This window comes from Neoarius graeffei, chromosome 24, assembly GCF_027579695.1.
Source record: "Neoarius graeffei isolate fNeoGra1 chromosome 24, fNeoGra1.pri, whole genome shotgun sequence".
Taxonomy (NCBI): Eukaryota; Metazoa; Chordata; class Actinopteri; order Siluriformes; family Ariidae; genus Neoarius; species Neoarius graeffei.
The window spans coordinates 36,685,001-36,701,737 of record NC_083592.1 but is presented as its reverse complement, the minus strand read 5'-3'; the positions used below and the strand labels follow the sequence as shown (position 1 = coordinate 36,701,737).

Genomic DNA, 16,737 nt, shown 5'->3' with positions numbered 1-16,737 from the left:
GCGCCCCCGGCCTGTGGACCACCTTGAAGTTGAAGGGTTGGAGTGCCAGATACCAATGGGTGATCCGCGCGTTGGCATCCTTCATGCGGTGGAGCCACTGGAGGGGCGCGTGGTCCGAACAGAGGGTGAAAGAGCGCCCCAGCAGGTAGTAACGGAGGGCGAGGACCGCCCACTTGATCGCCAGGCACTCCTTCTCAATGGTGCTGTAGCGCCCCTCATGCACTGACAGCTTGCGGCTGATGTATAGGACTGGGCGGTCCTCCCCCTCCACCTGCTGGGACAAAACGGCCCCCAGCCCTCTGTCCGACGCGTCCGTCTGCAACAAAAAAGGGAGAGAGAAGTCAGGGGAGTGTAAGAGTGGCCCCCCACACAGTGCAGCCTTTACCTCAGAGAAAGCCCGCTGGCACTGCTCCGTCCACTGGACCGGATCTGGTGCCCCCTTTTTAGTGAGGTCAGTCAGCGGGCTGGTGACGCCCGAATAATTAGGTATAAACCTACGATAGTAGCCAGCCAGCCCCAGGAACTGTCTCACCCCCTTTTTGGTCTTGGGCCTCGGGCAGGCCGCAATCGCTGCAGTCTTATTAATTTGGGGACGCACCTGCCCGTTGCCCAAGTGGAAGCCCAGATACCGTACTTCCACCCGCCCAATCGCACACTTCTTCGGGTTGGCAGTGAGTCCCGCCCGCCTCAGCGACCTAAGGACGGCCCTCAGGTGTTGCAGGTGCCGCTGCCAGTCATTGCTATAAATGATGATGTCGTCTAGGTACGCAGCCGCATAGGTGGCGTGCGGCCGGAGGACCCGGTCCATCAGCCGCTGAAACGTAGCGGGCGCCCCAAACAGCCCAAACGGAAGTGTGACGAACTGGTGTAAGCCGAACGGTGTGGAAAAGGCCGTTTTCTCTCGGGATAATGGAGTCAAGGGGATCTGCCAATATCCCTTCGTCAAATCCAGTGTCGAGTAAAAGCGAGCCGTGCCTAGTCGATCGAGCAGCTCATCAATACGAGGCATTGGGTATGCGTCGAATTTAGACACCGCGTTGACTTTTCTATAGTCCACACAGAACCGGACCGACCCGTCGGCCTTGGGAACCAAGACCACTGGGCTGCTCCAGTCACTGTGGGACTCCTCGACGATGCCCATTTCGAGCATGGCCTGAAGTTCTTCCCGAACCACCTTTTTTTTGTGTTCGGGTAGTCTATAAGGGCGGCTACGCACTACCACCCCCGGGGGCGTCTCTATGTGGTGTTCTATGAGGTTCGTGCGACCGGGCAGGGGCGAGAACACATCCGAAAACTCGGCCTGCAACTGGGCGACCTCCGTGAGTTGGGTCGGGGAGAGGTGGTCTCCACAGGGGACCGGAGAGGTACGTGATGCCAATGACCCTTTGGGGACCTCCGGCCCCAGCTCCGCCTTCTCCGGAACTACCGACACCAACGCCACGGGGACCTCCTCATTCCAGAGTTTCAGCAGATTGAGGTGGTAGATCTGTAGCGGCCCCTCCCTGTCCGTTCGCCTAACCTCGTAGTCGACGTCCCCGACTCGCCGTGTGACCTCAAAGGGTCCTTGCCACTTGGCGATTAATTTGGAGCTCGACGTGGGCAACAGGACGAGTACCTTCTCTCCCGGAGTGAACTCTCTAAGGCGCGTGCCCTTGTTGTACAGGCGGACTTGCCGTTCCTGGGCCTGCCGCAAATTCTCCTGAGTTAGGTGGGTGAGCGTGTGGAGTTTTGCACGCAGATCCATAACGTACTGAATTTCGTTTTTGCTCTGTGAAGGTCCCTCCTCCCAATTTTCCCGCAGTACATCTAAGATGCCGCGCGGCTTACGCCCGTATAATAATTCAAACGGGGAAAACCCCGTGGAGGCTTGGGGGACCTCTCGCACTGCAAACAACAAGGGTTCGAGCCACTTATCCCAGTTACGTGCGTCCTCACTTACGAATTTTTTAATAATATTCTTGAGGGTGCGATTGAACCGTTCAACTAAACCGTCCGTCTGTGGGTGATAAACGCTGGTGCGGATCGGCTTAATACCTAGTAGCCCATACAGTTCGCTCAGTGTTCGTGACATAAACGAGGTGCCTTGGTCAGTCAGAATCTCTTTCGGGATTCCAACCCGGGAGATGACGTGGAAGAGGGCCTCTGCAATACTGCGTGCTGAGATATTGCGAAGAGGCACCGCTTCCGGGTATCGCGTTGCATAGTCCACCAGGACTAATATAAAGCGGTACCCTCGTGTTGACCGATCTAATGGCCCAACGAGATCCATCCCAATTCTTTCGAACGGGGTCTCGATTAATGGTAGGGGGCGCAAGGGCGCTTTTGGAATGGCCGCTGGATTTACTAACTGGCATTCGCGGCACGCCGTACACCACTTACGGACGTCGCCGCGAATCCCCGGCCAATAGAATCGGGCCATTATCCGGGCGAGTGTCTTATCCTGCCCGAGGTGTCCAGCCATGGGATTAAAGTGGGCCGCCTGGAATACCAATTCCCGGCGGCTCTTTGGAATTAATAACTGGGTGACTCGCTCTTTCGTCTGAGTGTCCTGCGTCACTCGATATAATCTATCCTTCAAAATGGAAAAATAGGGGAAGGACGGGGTGGCGTTCGGCTGGAGCGTTTGACCATCGATTACTCTCACTTGGTCAAACGCGTGTCGCAGAGTCTCGTCTCGCGATTGTTCCAGTGGGAAATCCACGAGGGATTCCCCAATAGCAAGAGGAGGGGCCGGCGGCTCCTCACCCTGTCGCGGAGGTGACGTAGACGGCTCTGCGACCGCCGCTCCAGCCAAAGCGACACTGGGACCCTCCCCCGTCAACCGGCAGGACCCACTCTTTACTAGGCGTGCCATTAAACCCCGAAATCCCGGCCAATCGGTCCCCAAGATCAAAGAGTGGGTAAGGCGAGGATTAACCGCCGCCTTCACTATAGATTTTTCCCCTCTAAAATATATGTGGACCGACACCAACGGGTAGCTGTGAATATCCCCGTGCACACACAACACCTTCACCCCTTGTGCTCCCCCCAATGCCTCGTCTTGCACCAGGCTTTGGCGGATCGAGGTCTGATTGCAGCCTGAATCCACCAACGCCTGATATGTAGCCCCTTGTACACTTACCGGTATGCGATACGCTCCGGCCCGATCGAGGGCAGCCTCTGGCGCGTCGGGGATCCGCACCACCGCCCCCACCTCCATCGCTGCACATTGTTGCTGCAGGTGGCCCGGTTCCCCGCAGCGCCAGCAAACCGGCCCGGGCCTCCCCTCTGCAACTGTGTTCTGGGGCTCACTCACCTGAGGGGGGGGAGAGACAGACACAGAAGGGAGAAACGGGAGGGCACCACGGGTGCGACGGGCCGGCTGGGGTGGGGCCGGCCCCCGCCTCCGTGGTGGGGGAATGGGGCGAGGACGGGACACGGGAGGAGGGGGGGAAGACAGAGAGAGAGAAGAGGAGACAGAAGACGATGTCATCCGTTGTCCTGCCGCCGGTACAGCCGCCAGATGATCCTCCGCCAGTCCTACGGCCTGATCCAGCGACGCCGGGCGGTGGCACTGGACCCACTCCGCGGTTCCGGCTGGTAAGCGGGCAACGAACTGTTCCAGCGCCACCTGGTCGATGATTCCCTCGGCGTCGCGATCTTCGGCCCTCAGCCACCGCCAGCAGGCGTCCCGGAGCTGCTAGCCAAACGCGAACGGGCTGCCGGCTTCCTCCATCCGCAGCGCGCGGAAGCGCTGGCGCTGCTGCTCCGGCGTGCGCCCCACGCGCTGGAGGACGGCCCGGCGAAGGTCAGCGTAGGCCAGCCGGCGGTCGGCGGGGAGCTGTAATGCGGCCAGCTGCGCCTCTCCAGTCAGGAGGGGGAGGAGGCGCGCCGCGCGCTGCTCCATCGGCCACCCCGAGGCTTCGGCGACCTGCTCGAACAAGGTGATGAAAGCCTCGGGGTCGTCCTGCGGGCCCATCTTGGTCACAGTGAGGGGAGACGGGCCCGCGGCCGGGGCGCTGGTGGACCCCGCCGACGCGAGGAGCCGCCGGAACGCCTCTCGATCTTCCTGTTGAGCCAGCACCAGGGCTTCGAAGCGGCGCTCCTGCTCCGTTCGGAGCGTGACGAGTGCCTGGTGCTGGCTCTGCTGAGCCGTGGCGAGGGCGTGGACCAAGTCCGCGAACGGGGAGGATTCCATGGAGCTGTAGCACTGGTGCTCCACCTTTTCCCGGGTTTCGGCACCACTGTAGCGCGGACAATGCGTGGGTGGAGCACAGAGGACGGCAGGACAACGTTTGGAGGTAGTAACAGCGTATTTTATTAATAAACTTTTCAGTCTAAAAAGAACTCGCAGCACACAGACACACTCTCAGCCTCCACTCCCGGGTCGCGCTCCCTCTGCTCTCTCTCAGCCTCCTAAAATAGGGAGCGGTTTACTGGGAAAACACACACAAAACACAGGTTAATTACCGTCAGGTGTAGCGAATCTGCCACTCACCTTCCCCGGCTCCACCCTCCTGTCACAGACCGATGCTTGACCACGCCCCCGCTGCCACAGTGTGGTTCAAGTATCCATTTTTTTTATCTTCCCAGAAGAAACTATTCAGTTCATAATATCTTCTTTTAGCTTTTTTTATGCTTAGTTCCTCATCTACTATATCAATCTTCATAGATACAGACCTTTCCATTCAAATGCATGATTTCAGCCTTGGCTTTTGAGGCCAACTGAAAAGTTATAGCTAATTTTAAAGTGACAGAGCTAATTTGAAAGTGACACAGGTCGATGTGCTGATTCAGGAATCATTTAATCTGCTCCCCTTTCTGAATTGTTTGAGCTGATATCCATCTCCATTGCTGGTATGCATCATCTTGTTTCAATGCATTTTATTTCCTAATGCGGGGCGTCCTAACCACGTTAGTCTGTTTACAAACTGCTCGCTTAGCAGCCAGTTCAGAAAAGTCACATGAGGTCATGCGTGGGCCAGAGGTAGCTGCTTATCCTGTTCTACAGGGTCACAGGCAAGCTGGAGCCTATCCCAGCTGACTATGGGCGAGAGACAGGGTACACCCTGGACAAGTCGCCAGATCATCGCAGGGCTGACACACAGAGACAAACAACCATTCACACACCCTCACATTCACACCTACGATCAATGTAGAGCCACCAATTAACCTAACCTGCATCTCTTTGGACTGTGGGGGAAACCGGAGCATCCGAAGAACATGCAAACTCCACGTGTCTGCATGGGGAGAACATGCAAACTCCACACAGAAAGGCCCTCGCCGGCTGCTGAGCTCAAACCCAGGACCTTCTTGCTGTGAGGCGACAGTGTTAACCACGACACCACCGTGCCACCCCCAGATCGAACAAAGACTCATAAATCAAGACAAAAAATGATAGTTTTAAGGAAGTATCTGACACTGTCAGAGGCAAAATGTGCCAGAAAAGAGAGGGAAAAAAACATGACAGACAAGCTGAGTAAATATTGATGGCTTTTAAGCGCTCACTTCTGTGTCAGAGGCTGCCAGTTCCGCCATGTTTGTTGCAACTTCACTCATTATAATATTATAATGAGAATAAGCTTCAGCCGTTTCTGTACCCAAGTGTAAACATTAGCATGCGGTGTTTTTCCAGCTCGTTCTTCTTCACAGGCATGAGGCAGTGAGCAATACAGCATGTGATTCAAGTACCTAGGGGTTATTCTAGCTCCACAGGGTAATATTCATCTTTTTAATACATCGACCTGTGTCACTTTAATGTGGATTTTCATCATCAACAAAAACAGCAACAACAACAACAACAACAATAATAATAATAATAATAATAATAAACTGTAAGATAGAATAAAAAACATTAAAATAAAACTGTGGGTGGTAAAAGAGAGCAACTGGACTTGCTTGAAGATTCTTGAAGACATTTCACCTCTCACCCGAAAGGCTTCTTCAGTTCTGTCTGACTAATAGGGAGTATCAGATATTTATCCTCTCATGGGTGAAAAGCAATCCTAAGGTGTCGTTGAGTCATTCTGTTGGTGTGGGTCACTGTGGCTGGGTGTGAATGGCCTAGAGAATCGTTGGTTCTCTCTGTCCTCCTGTGAGTCACTCAGTGCGTTTACATGCACATAGAAAAAATCGAATTTCTGCCGTAGCTCGACTGAAATCTAAGTTCTAAATGCCATAGAAACACCTTAGCTCGGCTGAAATCGAACCGAACTGGATTTCTCGTAATCGAGCTACGCGACCTAGATTATGCGATTGTAGCCGAGCTACTTAGTGCATGTAAACCCTATCGAGCTACGTAGTCCAGCTACTTACTTCAGCACTGCCCCTTCCGGAAGTGACGAGTGACGAGACCACAAGCGGGAAACACAACAGCCTCGGTCGGCATGACAACAGTAGTAGAAACGTGCACTTCTGGAGCAATGAGGAGATAGAGTTCATCTCGATGTTGCTGTCCTCGTCGTCGTTCTTCTTGTGAACACGGAGCTGATAACTTTGTTTATACTCTTGAATAGCTCTTCTTCATGACGACAACCGGAAGTGTACCAACACGATGGGGCGTGTAGCGCCACCTGTGGCTCGGGTGCACAATGTACCTCACACAATAGCTCGATTTCCTTGTGTGCATGTAGGATTGGATTTCTCTGGTACCTCTGCTGGGACCCTTAGCTCAATTACCGACAGTAGCTCGATTTGGATGTGCATGCAAACGCACTGACTGAAAACAGCTGGGTTTTGGTGTGCATTCAGTTGTCTGGGAAGTGTGCCAAGGACTGCATTGTAGGCGGCTGATAAATGGTGCCTTAGACCACCACCTCTGTTCAGTGATGGCCATTCCAGGTTGACAAAAATGGCTTCTTTAACTCCTCGCTCATACCAACAATCCTCTCTGGCTAAAATGTGTACGTTGCAATCCTGAAATGAGTGTCCTTTGTTGTTAAGATGAAGATAGACAGCAGAGTCCTGGCCTGAGGAACTGGCTCTCCTGTGTTGAGCCATGCGCCTGTGAAGCGGTTGTTTTGTTTCCCCAATATTTTAATTTATCTAGAAGTTTTCACTATTTCTTTTCTCTGTTTATCTGTAATGATGCTGCTGGAATCTTAATTTCCCTGAGGCAGCCCTCCCAAAGGGATCAATAAAGTTTTATCTAATCTAATCTATACGAGTCCGTGCATTCCTCACTGCACTGAATTGCATACACAACATTGTCCTGTTTGTGTCTGGCTATTCTGTCCTTAGGGTGGACCAGTTTCTGCTTCAGGGTGTTACTGGGTCTGAAATGAAATGTTGTGTTTGTAGAAGATCCTCCTGAGTTTCTCAGATAGACCAGAAATGTAAGGAATGTCAATGTTCTTGCGTTTGTTCCTGTTATCCTCCTTGTCCGTTATGTTCCTTTTTCTGCTCTTTACTGCTCGCACAGTTCTGAAGTGCTTTCTTGATGTGATTCTGCTCCCTGCTTTTCCCTTTACCATTATAGGAATGTTCTGAGCCCTGTGTTGCAAGGTCCTAATGACCACCAGTTTGTGTTCCAGTGGGTGGTGAGAGTCGAAGAGTAGGTATTGGTCTGTGTGTGTGGGTTTCTGGTGGACCTCGAAGCTAAGGCTTCTGTCTTGTCTAATGTGTACATCACTGTGGCAGCGGGGGCGTGGTCAAGCATCAGTCTGTGAAGGGAGGGCGGAGTTAGGGAAGGTAAGTGGCAGAATCACTACACCTGATGGGAATTAACCTGTGTTTGTGTGTCTTTCCCAGTGACCGTGCCCTATGAAAGAGAGGGAGAGCAGAGGAAGGGAGCTCTCCCTCAACCTGGACGCTTGTGTGCGTGCGTGCATGCGAGAGTGAATATAAAGCTGAAAAGCTAAATAAAAGAGTTTTTGAAAACTCAGTTCTGGCCTGCCGTGCTTCTATGCTCCACCCACCTAGAACTCTTACTACAATCACAATCCAAGAAGGCTAGATTATTCCCACTGATGTCCTCCCGAGTGAAATTGATGTTGGTATCCACTGCATTGATGTGCTTAGAGAAGGCTTTCACATGTCTGAACCAGTGGCTGGGAGCAACTCCTGAAAAAGTGGTCAAAGCTTTATATTCCACTTCCTCCATGTATCGATTGGCCACAATAGGGGACACTGGTGAGCCCATGGTGCATCCATGCTTCTGTCTGTAGAAACTTTCATTAAACTGGAAATAGGTGGTGGTCAGGCAGAGGTCAAGCAGGGTGCAAATCTGGTCCGTGGTGAGGTTCATTCTATCCGGTAAGGTGCTGTCTTGAAGGAGTCATTTTCTAACAGATTCGACTGCTTCTCTGGTGGGAATGCAGGTGAAAAGGGAAGTGACATCGTCGGAAACCATGGTTTCATCTGAGTCTAGTTTGAGGTCTGCAACTTTAGTAGCAAAATCTTGGGAGTTGGCGACATGGTGGTGTAGTGGTTAGTGCTGTCGCCTCACAGCAAGAAGGTCCGGGTTCGAGCCCCGTGGCCAGCAAGGGCCTTTCTGTGTGGAGATTGCATGTTCTCCCCATGTCCGCGTGGGTTTCCTCCAGGTGCTCCGGTTTCCCCCACAGTCCAAAGACATGCAGGTTAGGTTAACTGGTGACTCTAAATTGACCGTAGGTGTGAATGTGAGTGTGAATGGTTGTCTGTGTCTATGTGTCAGCCCTGTGACGACCTGGCGACTTGTCCAGGGTGTACCCCGCCTTTCGCCCGTAGTCAGCTGGGATAGGCTCCAGCTTGTCTGCGACCCTGTAGAAGGATAAAGCGGCTAGAGATAATGAGATGAGATGAGATCTTGGGAGTTTTTGACGTGATGTGGTGTGTTTCCAACAAGAGGAGCCAGGATGGTGGCTAGGTGTTTGGCAATGTTATACAGGTAGGTGACAGAGTTTATACTGCTGATGATAGGTCTGAGTGGAGCTCCTTCCTTGTGAATCTCGGGGAGTCCGTGTATAAGAGGAACGGCTTCCCCAGGGTACAATCTGTAGTACAGAGATCGGTTAGTCAGACAGAACTGAAGAAGCCTTTCGGATGAGAGGTGAAACGTCTTCAAGAATCTTCAAGCAAGTCCAGTTGCTCTCTTTTACCACCCACAGTTTACTATGACCTGGGTGACTGAGAATCTTCACAGACATTGAAATAAAACATGAATAAAAAATAAAAACATTAAGAAACAAAATAAGAAGCATGCCAATTACAAATGACATATTACATTAAAATAAAGGAAAAGATTAAATAAAATAGAGGGTGTAAAATTGTAAAAAAAAATTATAAAGACATAAAGAAACCCATTCAGAACATGTTGAATTAAGAATAAGAGCAACTTTATTCATCACACGCTCGTGAAATTCCTCTCTGCATTTAACCCATCTGAAGCAGTGAACACAGACGTGAGCAATGAGCACACACACACCCAGAGCAGTGGGCAGCCATGCTAACAGCGCCCGGGGAGCAGTTGGGACTTAGGTGCCTCACTCAAGGGCACCTCAGCCCAACACCATCCCATATTAACATACATGTCAACCTTTAGTTACCCATGTCCTTACAAAATCTGTACTTTTCCCTTACATACACCCATGAGCCCTTATACACGAGAAAAATTCAAATATATAATCCAAAGCACCGATTGTTTTATTCCACATTATTACACTCCTATTGTAATAGGCATATTTATCACACTGCTCAAGTTAAAGGGATGAAATAAGCATGTACTGAATAAAAAGAAATTTTAGATCCCAGAGAAAACAACTGAATTAAAAAGGACTATATGCACAGTCAAGTAAACAATTATCTACTAAAGAAAATGACTGAAGTATAAACTTAATTATTTAATATGCATTGTATCAGTAATACCAGAATTATTTATGCAAATTTTGCAAATAAAATGTATTAATATTAAATAGTTCATAAAAATTACACAAAGTTCTATTTCACAAGTGTTGACATCACCTACAATATTACATTCCACCAAAGAAAACTACTTGAAATATAACAGCAGTACTAAGTAGGTATGTTAATTAAAATAGTAGGTTACATGTAATGAATTATATATAATCATGTCAAACAGTAAATGAAGGTTAATAAAAGTTCCATTTGAGAAAAAAGTGTTGACACTGCAAGCAATGTTAGATCCAACTAAAGATGACTGAACCACATCAAGTATATTATGTAAACAAGGAGAAGTGAAAATATTAATAAATTATGAAGTTAAATTGAAAATCTTCCCAGTAATTTATAACAAGAATTTAAATCTTATTCCTTTTTGGAGTGTTCTTTACTATACAAAGATGTTGCATATTTGGCACTAGCTATAATATCACTGCTTGGGTAGCAGTTGTAGCTCCTCATCACAGTTCATTTTAATTTGCAGATATAATGCGTCTGCAGCCATATTTTTTCTGTCCTCAGAATGAATTTTCCTAACCAATGAAAAAGCCCTCTCACTATCCGCATTGCTATGTGGGAGGCACAGCAAAGCAGCAAAAAGTTGTTTCAGCATTGAAAACCTGGCAACACCCAGAGCAGTTTTTACATCGAAGACCTTTCCCCAATATACTGTACATCTATTGGTACTTTTTTGCCAATTGTCTATCAGAAATTAAAATGTTTAGGGAAGCGAAATCACTGGGTAACTACAGTTGCTGTTGTATAAACAGTGCCTCCCAGTATTGCCTCCCTACAGTGGTGCTTGAAAGTTTGTGAACCCTTTAGAATTTTCTATATTTCTGCATAAATATGACCTAAACCATCATTGGATTTTCACACAAGTCCTAAAGGTAGATAAAGAGAACCCAGTTAAACAAATGAGACAAAAATATTATACTTGGTCATGTATTTATTGAGGAAAATGATCCAATATTACATATCTGTGAGTGGCAAAAGTATGTGAACCTCTAGGATTAGCAGTTAATTTGAAGGTGAAATTAGAGTCAGGTGTTTTCAATCAATGGGATGACAATCAGGTGTGAGTGGGCACCCTGTTTTATTTAAAGAACAGGGATCTATCAAAGTCTGATCTTCACAACACATGTTTGTGGAAGTGTATCATGGCACGAACAAAGGAGATTTCTGAGGACCTCAGAAAAAGTGTTGCTGATGCTCATCAGGCTGGAAAACATTACAAAACCATCTCTAAAGAGTTTGGACTCCACCAATCCACAGACAGACAGACTGTGTACAAATGGAGGAAACTCAAGACCATTGTTACCCTCCCCAGGAGTGGGCGACCAACAAAGATCACTCCAAGAGCAAGGCGTGTAATAGTCGGCGAGGTCACAAAGGACCCCAGGGTAACTTCTAAGCAACTGAAGGCCTCTCTCACATTGGCTAATGTTAATGTTCATGAATCCACCATCAGGAAAACACTGAACAACAATGGTGTGCATGGCAGGGCTGCAAGGAGAAAGCCACTGCTCTCCAAAAAGAACATTGCTGCTTGTCTACAGTCTGCTAAAGATCATGTGGACAAGCCAGAAGGCTATTGGACAAATGTTTTGTGGATGGATGAGACCAAAATAGAACTTTTTGGTTTAAATGAGAAGCGTTATGTTTGGAGAACGGAAAACACTGCATTCCAGCATAAGAACCTTATCCCATCTGTGAAACATGGTGGTGGTAGTATCATGGTTTGGGCCTGTTTTGCTGCATCTGGGCCAGGATGGCTTGCCATCATTGATGGAACAATGAATTCTGAATTATACCAGCGAATTCTAAAGGAAAATGTCAGGACATCTGTCCATGAACTGAATCTCAAGAGAAGGTGGGCCATGCAGCAAGACAATGGCCCTAAGTGCACAAGTCGTTCTACCAAAGAATGGTTAAAGAAGAATAAAGTTAATGTTTTGGAATGGCCAAGTCAAAGTCCTGACTTTAATCCAATCAAAATGTTGTGGAAGGACCTGAAGTGAGTAGTTCATGTGAGGAAACCCACCAACATCCCAGAGTTGAAGCTGTTCTGTATGGAGGAATGGGCTAAAATTCCTCCAAGCCGGTGTGCAGGACTGATCAACAGTTACCACAAACATTTAGTTGCAGTTATCGCTGCACAAGGGGGTCACACCAGATACTGAAAGCAAAGGTTCACATCCTTTTGCCACTCACAGATATGTAATATTAGATCATTTTCTTCAATAAATAAATGAGCAAGTATAATATTTCTGTCTCATTTGTTTAACTGGGTTCTCTTTCTCTACTTTTAGGACTTGTGTGAAAATCCAATGATGTTTTAGGTCATATTTATGCAGAAATATAGAAAATTCTAAAGGGTTCACAAACTTTCAAGCACCACTGTAAATTGTCATGATAATGGAGGAAGCTTTCCTACATGCAAACAGTAAAAACTTAAAAAAAAAATGCTTACCTGTGCAGTCTTTGAATCGGGAAACATTTTTTTCACTAGCTGCGAAAAATGGTCTGCCACAGTCGGGGGGATGTTGTGTTACACGAGAAATTGGCAGAACATAACTTCTGCAGCCGTCACAGAAGTCTGGGCAGTCCGAGCCGATGTACGTACTTGGACCAAAATGCTGCTCCATAGACTTTATGTGCCTTGGTTTGGAAATGCAATTTCAGGTCATAAAAACCTGAAGCTGCCACTTTAATGTGCTTTCTGCACAGGACACAGAACGAATATTGGGGGCCATTCGAAGATGCCTGGATCCATCCTTTGTACTCTCCATCCAGAGTTTCCCATTCCTTCAGATGTTTTCCAGTTCCAGCACATTTTCTCTTTGCCACTGCGTTTCCAGATGCCATTTTTAAAAGATAAAACTTGTCAAATTTGATGTGCACACGAGGACTGCTCAGCTACAAGTGACCGAGAAAACCATGTGCAACTAGAAAACCACATAAATTGAAAATAATTCCGTTTCAGTGGGCGTGCGTGTTTGAAAAAAATAAATGGTGGATGCTAAGAAAATTCTCGGAGTAACAGAAAAAATATCTGATACAAAACGTAATTTTCCTGTATGAAAATCAGTGTACGCCGTATTAGCCAAAAAATTGCATTTTCCTGTACAAAATACAGGGAAACCGTATAACTTGACATGTATTAATCTAACCACGTCTTTGAACTGTGGGGGAAACCAGAGCACCCAGAGGAAACCCACGCAGACATAGGGAGAACGTGCAAACTCCACACAGAAAGGTCCCCGTCGACCGCTGGGCTCAAACCCAGAACCTTCTTGCTGTGAAGCGACCGTGCTAACCACTACACCACTGTGCTGCCTATTCCTAATGTGAATCGCATATTCCTAATGTGATATGTAGAATCACATTAGGAATATGTATTTAACTTAATCTCATCTCATTGTCTCTAGCTGCTTTATCCTTCTACAGGGTTGCAGGCAAGCTGGAGCCTATCCCAGCTAACTACGGGCAAAAGGCTGGGTACACCCTGGACAAGTCGCCAGGTCATCACAGGGCTGACACATAGACACAGACAACCATTCACACTCACACCTACGGTCAATTTAGAGTCACCAGTTAACCTAACCTGCATGTCTTTGGACTGTGGGGGAAACCGGAGCACCCGGAGGAAAACCACGCGGACACGGGGAGAACATGCAAACTCCACACAGAAAGGCCCTTGCTGGCCACAGGGCTCGAACCCGGACCTTCTTGCTGTGAGGCGACAGCGCTAACCACTACACCACCATGCTGCCCTGTATTTAACTTACTCTGTGATATTCTTAGTGTGACCCCCGGAGGGTGGATCGAAGGATCTTGGCTAAAATGTTTGACTACACCACCTGTGGCCTTGCACCACAAGAGATAATTGTACCACAGTATTTCCCCAGACCAGGTTTTAGACAAGAGGGCTCTCCCACACCGGTAAGTAGTGAATACAGAGACTTGAGGTTTCAGTCTAAATGTCAATATTTATTGACAAACTGACAATAAAACAATATTAAAATGCACTTTGATTAAATAAAACAGACAAGGCAAGTTATGACAGCGGTAAAGAAAAAAAAAGAAATATGACACACGAGGGGAAAGTAAGGGCTGCCACCTAGATTAACAATACTATACATTAGCAGTTTAGACTAAAGCAGCTTCAAAGGTTGGTTACCTGCCCTGGAAAGGTGAGGCTGACACCAAACGTGCTCTGGGTTTCCTATGCCTACCTACACACACCTAGGAAGATACTCAACCGCACACACAACACAGATACTGCAAAAAAGGTGATCACAGCAAACAGTGAGGTGCTCATTACCACTACCAAGAGGTGAAGTGCACAAAGTGGAAAACTCAGATCCGGCGACCTGCCCTGTGGAACCCCCAGGCTATAGAAAGATCAGAAAGAGTAAGGTAAAACCAACAATTCAAATCAAACAGCAGCTGAAAATGGCCAGATCAGTTACTAATGGTGGCAGCCAGTACTTCCCTCACAGCCAACAACATTAGACCAACATGTCACAGCAGCAGCAAACACACACAAAAAAAGGCATGCCTAAACATAGGCTGGAGTGAAATCAAAGACACAAAGAAAATCCAAAGTAATACAAAAAAAAAAATCAAATACTAAAGGCAATAACTGGACTCACACGCACAAAGTTAGGCTAGGCAAAGCAGCAGTGGCATCCCTCTGAAGGAACAAGCAACAGTTAGCTGCATGGTCACAAATGTGCTTACAAGTTAAAAAGGTTCACATTACTAAGAATACTCACACAATATTATCATGGAATTAAGAATCACACAATGTTAATATCACCCAGATAAAAGTAAGCACACAACAATAAGAATGTTCACACACCCAGCACATATGAACTGGACGTAAACAAACATTCTAATTTACCTCCATACATCAGACTCAGGCACAAACAATGGCATCAGACATCCCAAGCAGTCACAATGTTCACAGTGTACTACCGGAACTTTGTCAAGACCACAAACGGCAGAATGCTCCCAGCGTCCTCTGGACCAAACCTTCGGTAGTTCAACACTACCCGGAAGCGTTAAATGGTCTACTGCGGATCACATCCAATAAAAGCAACGAGAACCAAAGCAAAAGAGCAAAAAAACCGGGGCTTGTGTGTGACCTGCCAGTGAATGCAGTTTTGACCTACCAGTGAGTGCAGTTTTATAGATGTAATGCTAATCATAAATGAATAGCTACACCTGCTACCTGGGGGTGTGTCAGCTAGGTGCAGACCTACGGTGGCTGCAGGAGAACAACCTACCGAAGGATACCGGTTACATTCGAAAGGCATTAAGTGTGTGAGTCACATGATCAGAACTGACCGGTATAGAGATCTTGCAGTCACGTGACCAGAAAGTACACAGCCTCCATCTTGTCGGTAAAAAACACCGCTGAATACTGCTGCACTCATGTACAGAATGGATCAATTTCAACCGACGGACTACACGGCTCATTTTTCTAATGAACAGATAACTAGATATATGTCTAAAATAAACGACCTACAGATTAGTGACCCTTATTGCTTACCGGACGTAGTTTTCACGACCGTGTCAGTGGATGTTGAACTGCCAGAGGTGGAATACCCAGACGTGTATAATTACCTCATTAACTTTCCCTCGCTGTTCAGTGGTGAAGCACTGCGTGCTTATAAATCTCTGGACAGTTATCTTTACAGAAATTCAGGATTTGTCAGCGACTCAGATGTGGCATCTTGTAAACAAGAAAATAATCCTCATTGGACGGGTAAGTCACTTAAGTATTGAGTATAGCACTGACCAGCTGATTATAGAATAGAATAAGGTAATTCCAGCTGTAATTCCAAATTGTCCGTCTTGTTTACCATGGATCTGGCGTTGGAGAGGTAGAGGCTTAGCAGTGGAGGTTTGAGTGGCTGTTTTCTGAGCTTAGTCAACAGGCCGGTGTACCCGCCTGGATTTCGCGCATGCGCAGTAGGCTTGGTAGGACAAATCCAAGAGGTAGGATAACTTTACAGAACACCGGCTCTGCAGCCTCGCTTTTGCTTCCACTCCCGGCGCTGCCTCCTTCGCTTTGCTTCCGATAACAATCCACGGAGACCCCGCTGGTCTCGTTATCTCGTCCGGAATGTTGTGCATGCGATGGAAATTGCTACAAACCGTCATTTTCTGCTGGAAACCAATGTCCAGTAAGTCCATACGGTTGTAGTGGATATTGAAGTCCGGTACAGACAAACAACATGCAAAAATACACACAAAAAACATAATAAACGTGCACAGGTAGGGAGAGCTTGTAGCCGCAGCCGTTGTAGTAGAATTGTATATAGTAGGGTTTTCCAGAAGAAAAGGTAAAAGTAGAAGCAGAAGTAGAACCAGAAGTAGAAGTAGAAGGCGGAATATGGCGTTTGACCGACAAGATGGCATCTGTCACAATCTGGATCGGCTGTGACGTCACATGCAAGTGCTCCATAAGTTGTACGTTTTAGTGTTATCGGAAAAAGGGCACAAGTGCTGCTGTGCTGCTTTAATCTTAAGTACTTTCTTCAAAAACAAAATAATGAATGTGTAGAGAGTGTAGAGTGCTCCTTGGACCACTCCTCTTCTGCTCCTTGGACCTGCCTGATCCATTCTGGTGCCCTGTGTCTGGTTGGAGTCTCATCGCATCGCTCCTCTGGAGGGTGGCCCCATGTGGACAGTTGGGGGTCGCACCTGGAGGACGCTCTGGATTCTCGCAGTGGTGCTTTTGTGGCTGGGGACTGCAGTTGACTTGCTGACTTTGGGACTGCGGTTGTCGTGAATGGTTTTGTGCTCGGGTTTCCATCGGTGGGGGGTTTATAGCATCAACGAAGCTGACTTTATGTTAGGACTGTTAAT

At 47.6% G+C, this 16,737-nt stretch overlaps 1 protein-coding gene across 1 annotated transcript in view; it reads right to left on the bottom strand.

The window, feature by feature from the left end:
• The window catches only part of wdr54 (WD repeat domain 54), a 69,454-nt gene extending 55,126 nt beyond the window's left edge, over nucleotides 1-14,328 (bottom strand). Inside the window, exon 1 of the mRNA XM_060907171.1 lies at nucleotides 14,039-14,328. The gene's annotated coding sequence lies outside the window, so the exon portion shown is untranslated. The remainder of the gene's footprint in view (nucleotides 1-14,038) is intronic.
• Between the last annotated feature and the right edge of the window lie 2,409 nt (nucleotides 14,329-16,737).